This window comes from Anas platyrhynchos, chromosome 6, assembly GCF_047663525.1.
Source record: "Anas platyrhynchos isolate ZD024472 breed Pekin duck chromosome 6, IASCAAS_PekinDuck_T2T, whole genome shotgun sequence".
Taxonomy (NCBI): domain Eukaryota; kingdom Metazoa; phylum Chordata; class Aves; order Anseriformes; family Anatidae; genus Anas; species Anas platyrhynchos.
In genome coordinates, this window is record NC_092592.1 from 35,653,463 (window position 1) to 35,663,087 (window position 9,625).

Genomic DNA, 9,625 nt, shown 5'->3' on the forward strand with positions numbered 1-9,625 from the left:
GTGCCGGTAACGGGGCCGGGCGCCGCTCGCCGAGAGGCCCCGGGAGCTGCTGCCGGGGGCGGCTCCCGCTCGCCTCAGCCCCGCTGAACCTTCGCTCGGCCCCGCCGGGCTCCTGCCCCACACGGGCAGCGGCCACCGGGCAGGTGCTGGGCGGCCCCGACATGGCGGTGGCGCCTTCCCGCCAGAAGCGGCGGGCTGGTGGCGCTGCCGGCGCCCCCCTCGCTCTCCTGAGACGTGGAAGAGCAATTCTGGCCCAGCAGAGGGGCAGCGAAGATGTTAACAATTCCCTTTCTCGTTTATTTCATTCTGAAAAGTGGCATTTTACTGAAATATTTCACCCCAAACACCCAAGAGCCCCACCAGCAGCCACGTCCGCCCCCATTTTGTGTCTGCCTCAGCACACAACTGGCTCCCCTCACAAACCCAGGGATGTTTTTCGCTTACACACGAGGCCAAGCTCCCTTCCCTGGGAATCGGTGACACCAGAACCCCCAACACGAGAATAAATCGCATCTGTGCTTCCAAAGTAAATAACAGCACAATACCTTCCAGCTGAAGGGATTTGGCCTGTGCGCTGCTGGATTTGTGCCTCGCCTACCAGGGCCAAAAGCTGTGTTAGCTGGTAAAGATTTCTTGGCTTTTGGTGAGGATTAAAAATAAATAAATAAATAGTTTTGCAGCTAGGGGGAACTGCAGAACAGCTGCATGTGGCATTTGCAAACAGATGTGCGAAACCTAAGAAACACAAGTGTATTTGGGCCGTAACTGGTGTTTCTGTGCAAGAGTCAGCGTGGAGTAACGCTACATTCAGAGCCAGGATAGCAGCAAATGCTGCAGGAACAGCCCTGGTGTCCGTCTCAGGAAAGAGCACATCCTCCACAAGCCTCTTGAGTCACAGCCATCAAGGCAAGCATGCCAGGTGTTCCAGAGCAGCACACGGACACTTACGCAGATACCACCAAATTTTATTTAAGTATCAGGTGTTACAAAAGTTTTGGCTTTAAACTCTTGTAATTAGTACTCCTAGAAAAACAATCTTCAATTTAATCTACAGACAAGTTATCTGAGTTGTTTTAAGACTGAATATCATGCATTTGGAAACAGGAGTAGATAAATATGAGAACACCTGAAGAGCGAAGGCAGTTTGTGTTCCCGCAGTGGTGTCTCCAGGAAGCTCCAGGCAGCCCAGCCAGCCCTTTGCGCTCCATTCATGTTCTGCTAACGCTGACCTTCAGCTCTGCCACGTATTTATCCATAAAACCTGAAGGAGATTTTCTTGTTTTCTTTCTTCCCCTTGACACAAAATTACACAAAATTGGTTTCAGTAATTCTTATTTCTCCCTCTTTTTCTTGAAAGCATGAGCAATTGGACTGCTCCCACAGACTTGTTCCCTTGAGCTGGGCACGACTGCCAGTGCGGCTTGGGTCAGGGTCTCAGATGCCCGTGCTGTGTGCTCCGTTCTTCTGCTTGACATTCAGCGCTTTGTGAGCCTTAGCAATGAGGGAAATTTCCTTCCAGGTGAAGTTGGTGAAGATATTCAGGCATTTGGGGGATTTTTGCTTTTTTCCCCCACAAATAAACTGCAACACCTGTACAAGTACACATGCAACTTTAGCTATGACTTAAGTCAAAATGTGCCAGTGCCTACCTGCCAGATTTATACATTCTTAAATAGATTTTAAGACTATGCATCACAACAATTTTATGAGGTTTTTCCTTAGTCTCACAGGGCAAAGCTTCCATTAGAAATTACTAGGCTGATACAACCCACATGTTTGTTTGATAACCTTTGGCTGTCAAATACAACATGATCTAAGTCTGCAGGCTATGCCAGGCAATACAGCAGAAAACACATTTCACACAGAGTCATTGCACTTGCATCTCAAGAACTGTGTACCATTAAAACTGAAACACTGAAAGCTGGAGATACGTTTAATCAATGAAACCATACCATCTGATTATATTTTATATTCAGCTTTTATTTCTGCTTTCAAAAGTACTCAAAGTTAAAATAGGAAAAGTTCACTGAAAACTGAACATAAAAGCTTTTATGAGCTTTGTTTCTCCTTCTCCCACTCCATTCTCTACATACAATACTTGTTAGCATACTGAGAAGCAACAAACCTTGGATCAGTCATTATCTTAAGTGAGGATAGGTTTAAAGATTTGGATAGAGTTCAGCAAATTTCCCATTGACAGTGGTAGGAATGCGCTAGGAAAAAAAAAAAAAAAAGGAAAACAGAAGAAATGAGATTGTGCAAGGTACCCAACAAGGCAGAAACACACTTAATAAGTTTGTAATTTCAGGCAAGGAGATCAGAGATTCTACTTTAAAATTTTACTTGTATCCTGAAGAGTAATCTATGGACTTCAGTTTAAATAGCTGTTTTTGAAAAGAAATGGAAGCAGTTATGCTTAGCTGTTTCCACTGCAGAAGTCTATTCTTGAACATGATGAACTATGAATAACATCACAGAAAATGTGCAAAACACACAGCTCATTTCAATGCCAAATTCCAGTTGACAGACTCAAAACTAATCAACTGCAATTAGAACAGACTATGAGAAACCCAACTCATGACTTAAAGGTTTCATTTACAGTAATATAATTTCACTGACTTCAGCAGAAGTACTCCTGATTTACACTCTAAGAAGTAGACCCCAAACTTGGTATCTAAAACACTTAAATTAAAGAGGGGTCTTCATGGTAGAAAACTCCTGTCTGTGCTACACAAGAACAGGGGGGTGAGTTTAGGCTCTTAAGGCTTGTTTTCCAGTTCGGCCACGCTTGTTACTAAAGCACACCATAACCTTGGTTCATGGCTGGCAATGAGGTCTGGCTAGCTGCAAAGACAGAGGACGAGGTTCTTAGGTTTCCTCAAAGTCTGTGATGCAAATAAGCTCGCTTTCAGCTTTATTAATTTCTAGGAAAATTCATTTTCCCTCAAACCCAAGGACTAACCACTTAATCTTCTCTTCCAAAAGAGATTCATAAAACAAAAACATTACTGTGATTTTATGACTTTCAAAGGGAAAGTAATTTATTGTATATGGCTGACCTCAGCATCTTACCCCAAAGTTTTTACATGAATTTAAACAGAAAGTGATCTGTTAACATAAATTCTGTAGACTGGCAAATCTTGCCTTATATGATGGTGACTTCACATGTAACAGCAGAAATAAGAGTAAACGCCACACTGAAGGCTGTATTCTGGCCACAGCACACCAGGCATTTTAATCCATGACAATACATGCATAAAATCACAGACTGTTCAGAGATATGATAGGTCCAATACATAAATTCAGGTTTCAGACTTCACAAATACTTATCTTAGCGTTCATGATGGGTTGGCAAACGCTGCTTCAAGTTTTTTCTTCCAAATAAGCCAATGTTGAAATGCACACAGAGTATCATGAACCCAGAGGGTGTTTTTTGTTTTGTTTTTTAATCTAAATATTTTAGCTTCTTGTTTTCATAGTTTAAACACAAAGAAATCACTGACAAGCTCTATGCTAGAATTCACCAGAGTGTGGCTAAGTCTACTTCATTTTGAAAAAGCACTGATTTCATTTTGGTAAGATCTGGTATTCTTTCAGATAATAACCTTAAATGAGTAAGCCATTTATAGTTTGACTACGTTTTGTAGGCTTTTGTTAAATGCATTTACTATCAGGAGTTCCACAAATTTCAGAGTAAAGGAGCAGATGATAAAGTGTGTTTTTAATCTTTTAGTACGATACATACAGTGAAAATATAAATGCACCCTTCCTGTGATGCACAAACAGCTTTGAAGAGAATTCTGGTAGGAAACTTTAATGCTCAGGCTTACCTAAATGAATCAGGAGTAACCAGGGAAATGCGTCCAACATCCCTCATTTTGAACTTGGAAAAAGCTCTGACTCACTGCTTTATTTATTATACTTCCTAGTATAAGAAGTTTCACAGGATCAACTTTTATTCCTAAGCTTGTGTAACACTCCTCAATGCTCCAGCTCCAACCGCATTATGCACAAATACAATCTGCAAAACCCAAATTCCAGTAGTGCTTATTCCTTATATTGCAGCTACACCCGGGCCTCTTCCTAAATTGCACTAATAAAATCATGAGCATTTCAAAGCTTGCAATTTAATTAGGTGATTTTTTTAAGAACAGATTTAAGTCCTTTGCATCTGACAGCAAAGAAGCAAGTTTCATTAGTTTAATATTTAATGTGCATTTGTTTCACCAAAAGCATTGATATTTTTACTTAGCTTTCTTTTTTTCTATTAAAATAAAGGAGAAAGAATTAAGGGGACCAAATTTTATTTCACTTTTATGCTGTCTTTAAACTGGTAAAAAAAAAATACAAATTGTGTCATTTTTCTTTTTTCAATCCTCCAGGATACCTACACAATTTCTATACAGCTTGCAGAAAATAAAGTAGCTCTGCACATGAAAATATGAGATGAAGAAATCATCTTTCATCAGGTTTTTCATGACAAGGCACTTTTACAGTAAGAAAAATTCTGACATGGTTAAACTACATTAACATATTCAACTACAAATGAACTGAAAAATCAGCATCAAAACCTTAAATGCATTCTAAGCCACTCCAGCTTACATGTAATTAGGACTGTAATTAGTGGGAGGTGGAGTAGGGATAAAGAAATCTCAGATTTTGTGCAAGTCCAGTCTGGTTCAAACCTGAAGATTTAAAAAAAATAGTAAAAATTAACACATGCTTTCAAAATTCATCTGTAAATATTAGAACATGGATAAGAAATCAAAAACTGTTGCAATACAGAGGAAGGGTGGTCATCATCTTTTATAGGTCAGCATTAAGAACATTAAAAGTGATACCTGAAGTCAATGCGTGTCTGCTAAGAAACAGGTGCAAATGCAACAGGTTGACATACAAGGTAAATATAACTCTGTTGACTAGAAACATACATAATTAAAATGAAAAATACAGCAAAATAGACTGGGCATGAAAGTAAGAGATACAAAGTTTTAGCAGTAACCAAATCACAACCCACAATCTAAGCATCCATTTGTATTTTCTGCAATGATAAGTTACGAAAGAATGTCTTCCTACAGCCCCAGAAGACAAAGATTTAGTCACACTTGAATATTTTTAATGAGATAACATCTTTCCTTCCTTTTACTTAGAAGTCATACATAGAAAGAAAAGACTACAGCACTACCTTCCATGTAAGATTCTACAGTACAGGCATTTTGATGAAATGTCATTTTTCTACTTCTACACAGCTTCTGCCCAACACTTGTTGCTGTGACCGTGTAAAATGGACTTAAAGCACAGTATTGCAACCTTGCCAGATTTCCATGGGCGTATCTTGGTGGGCCAAGATCTTCTCAAAAGGCCATACAACAAAACGATGCTGAAAGGAGTACTCTAAGCAGTCCATGGGAGTATAGCATACCAGCCTTACGTCTTCTTAAGCATGCAGTAATCAGTAATATCTAAATCATTCCTCTGGCCACAGGTATGGACTGTTTTTCAAAATATATTAGCCATGTATATGAAACGTGTAAGCCTCTGGAACAAGGTCATTATACACATACTGCAAGTTTACAGCAACTTGCCAGCTTCTGAGAGTGTCCCTTTAAAGGGATTTAAGAGATTTCATGGCATTTCTTAGTTTTCTCCCATAGAATACAAAAAGCCCTATAGCAGGAGGTAAGGATAATCTAGGAATAGCAAGCTAGGAACACGTTTGTTTTTTTTTTTTTTAAACAGCATGTTTGAAATTAGCTATGATTTTAAATAGTCATTAATGCAACAGACAATTCTCCTACAAACCATGCCACATACCTGTAAATGACAGAACAAAGCCCTTACTCATATTAAGATAGCAGGACTTCAGAAAACAATGGTGGATGCTCAGCCTTCTCTGAACATCTGCAAATACACAGGACAAGTTTATTCTCTACAGAAAACAAGCCTTGCACTTAAGAGTCAGCAGCGACACACAAATGTTTCCAGCATTTAACAGTACAACAGTGATCCCTTACGGTAGCTGTAGCACGTAACAGCGGTTCCAAGGGGCCGGTTCCTTCCTCGCGATCTAAAATACACTGGTGTAGCCTCCTTGTGGTTTCAGGTGCAAGTAAAACTCAAATAGAAACGGTTCTACAGAGGCATCTTGCAGAACTAGATGGCTCTTTTAATACCAAAGTAGGTTATTCCCCCCTACCCCCACGTTGAGACCCAAAATGGAAGCCATAAATTGTGTTAATTGGTCTTTCCTCTCATGCTTGATGACAGCATAAGAGGAAGGAACTCATTTGTGGAATGGAAAAGATTACTTCACTGAAAGGGTCAAAGAAACCACAAGCATTATCAGAGAACAGTACCTCAACAACAATTACCTGTGTATTAAGGTCAAAGACCTTGCTACTCAAACAGAGGATGGCAGCTACTCCTTGCAACCTGGGATATTTACACTGCAGGTTGGCACTAGCAAGTCAACTTCCAGCTGGGAAACTTAAGCATTCTTCAGTGTTTCATGTGGTAAGGCTCGTGATTCTTACTCAATTCCTACCCATCCCTGCCCCAGAAACTAGATTTTTAAAGAATAGGAAGACACGCAAGATGCAGCTGTGTCTGTTTCAAACCACTTCGACTATACAAACAAAAGGGTCAATGCAGGCAAACGACAGAACGCCAAGCTAAGAGACCAAAATTAAACAAATGTCTATGGAAACAGAAGCTTACCCCAGATTTCTTTGCTTAGTTAACTTAGGTGTTCTAGTTTGGCTGTTTAATGTGCACCTATTTTCTCAGGAAACAAAGAAAACAGCAAAGTTATATGTTTTCTACATTTTTAATTGTAAAGTAAAATTATTTTAAGCAAAGTCATAAAGCAAATTTGTTTCTGAATGCTCACAACCCTTCAGATACTGCTGCACAATCTGCTTAAGCCTGTCATGATTCTGAATGTGTTCAACAACAGGAGTTGGTGTTCTTGGTGCTGCTCATGTACAACACTTGTCTAGCATGTGCACCACTTCATTTCACCACTCCTTCTCACTTTCAATCATTCTCCTTCCCCTTCCCTGCAAGTGGCTGGAAAGGACAGCTGCTGAGTACCTGGGATGAGTGAGAATCTGAGTTTGTGCAAAGGGAGGTGACAGGCACTGTGAGCAGAAGCAGGATACCCCAGTTCAGGTGAGCAACTCTGAGCTGAAGCTTTCCTCCTTGTCCTGTATCTCCTGGAGAGCTTCTCTGGGAAAAATGGAGAGATTAAAATGAAGTGCCAGAGGTTAAAGAGCCTTGGGTCCTCCAAAAGCCCTCTGATCCCTTGTTTCCAAAGGGCTGAAATAATTCAGATGCTATCGTCCTTTAGTACAGAAAGGCAGACTGCACTGAATTCCTTCATACAATTCCATCACGTGTTCTTCTTCAAAACAAGACTGCAACGTAGGTGTCTTAATGAATGACAGCCTGAACACTAAGAAACAAGGTGAAGCGATGTCTCTTCTCACAGCTTATCAGCAATACTTAATAACCAAAAAGGCTCAGACAAGCTTTAATCAAAGCATGAGTGGCGGTGTATTTCAGCACAAATAACTTGTATTCAAATAATCATTACTAATATCAACTCAAAACTTTCTGAAACACTACCCTTTAAATGTCAGTAAGCACAGAGCATGTCATCCACATCCATGATCTAGATCAGTATGTATCCTCAGGAAGATGACACAATCAGTGTTTACTCATCATCATGAAGCCCTATTTCTTTTTTAGAATAAAACATTCAGAAAACATTTTGAACATTGTCTTTGACGTGAAGTGACGGTAGAAAGGGAAAAAAAAAGATTTCATCCAGGTGACAAATACTGAAAAACACAAACACCTTTTTAATTCTTTCACTTATTTTTTTTCCCAAAAAGCAATCAACTGGATTCATGAGTTGGTTGAAATCACACATCACAAAAACCCCTCCAGCAGCTATTGCTTTTCAGATGCCTTTTTATGAACAGGAACATTAAATAGTGAAACCCCTAGTTCTGCCAAAGTGTAACAGGCACCACTCCATACGATCAGAATAGATGTTCAGTTTCATAAGAACATTTTGCTTTTGCTATCAAAACAGCTGTCCAGAATAACTTCAAACACCCCATGCTGTGTCTACCTATATATAAGTATATGAATCTTCATATAGACACATACATGTATGAAGATTCAAGCTGAAACAAGACCTTTAGTTCTTTTCAAATCCCATCCATCTATTTTGAAGCACACTGAATAAAAGATTGCCTATACCTTGCTATTTATGAACAGTGCAACAAAATCTTTTATTGCTGACCAGGAACAGTTCCATGTAACAAAGACCTGTGCCCTTGTTCAAAAACAGTCAGATCAGAAGCATCAGACACTAATTATGTCCATACAGTTTAAGTCCACTTCCTTGTGTACAAACACAAGAAAAAACAAATCGCTCATTTTCTTCAAAACTCAGCCTTATTCACTGTGAGATTTTTTTGGTAAGTGAAATGAGAAATGATTCTGACACAGTGAACAGCTGTCTTATGAAGTTAACTTACTAAGGAAGCAGGTTCTGCAGGAAGAATATAATTTAAAATATACACAAGGAGGCAGGACCGATGAAAAGCTACACAAAACCTTAGATGTACAGCCTTCCTACTGCAACTCTGCAAAATACAAATTGGCTTTCCACAAAAAAATTGTAAATAAAACATCTTTTACATGGTTTCAAGTGCATAGTTTACAGGTTCAGCCTTATATACCTTTTGTCAGTTTTACAGCGAAGAGGGACAACGTTTTGACAGATGACAAGAGGATAAGCCCTTTATCATGTTTCACTTTTATTGAACATTTTCTGCAAATGCAGATTACAACCTTGCTTCAGGTTGCACGCATCAACGTAAGCCATGATAAATCAATGCTTTTTGAAATTCAAATCCTAGCGGTAAGGGGTTAGGTAGTGGTTGATTTCTGTAGTTAGAGAAATTACAACAGTGTAACAGTCATTCATAAAAGCAGTATGGTGCAAGAGGCTCTTTGGTGCCAAAAAGTTGTCAGTAATGCATTTACGAACGCTACTGAGTAGAAAGCAATCCAAATTACAACTCTTCCTCGCAGTGCTACAGAAACATTAAAGGACCCTGGAGACTCCCGTATCTTGAGTAGTCTGCGAAGAAATATCACCATTAAAGAACAGCCGTATAAAAGCCAAGGAGAAAAGACTCAAAGGAGAAAGTATATCCTATCTGTCATCCTGAAACACAGGTCAGGTAACGCCCAACCCCGCACCAGGCATGTTATTTAATCAGATTCAAAGTGAAGTCCATACTGAGACCTGAAAGATCACTGCCTTAAACTTACGCCCACTTATATGGGCATTACGTGGCAATGTACTTGCAACACCGAAATCTTCAGTAGCGCCTAAAGAACATACTGCTTACACACCAGCATGTATCCAGAACAATCAGAACTCAAACACCTAGAATTACGTAGAAACCCCAGATTTCAAGTGAAGTCTAAGAAACCCTAAAATAATTTGCAAATTCACAGATCTAACTCATGATCATTTTTTTTGAAACCAGATGAGTTTAACAAAAATGCAGACTTACTTGTGATTTTTTTTTTCCAAACTACA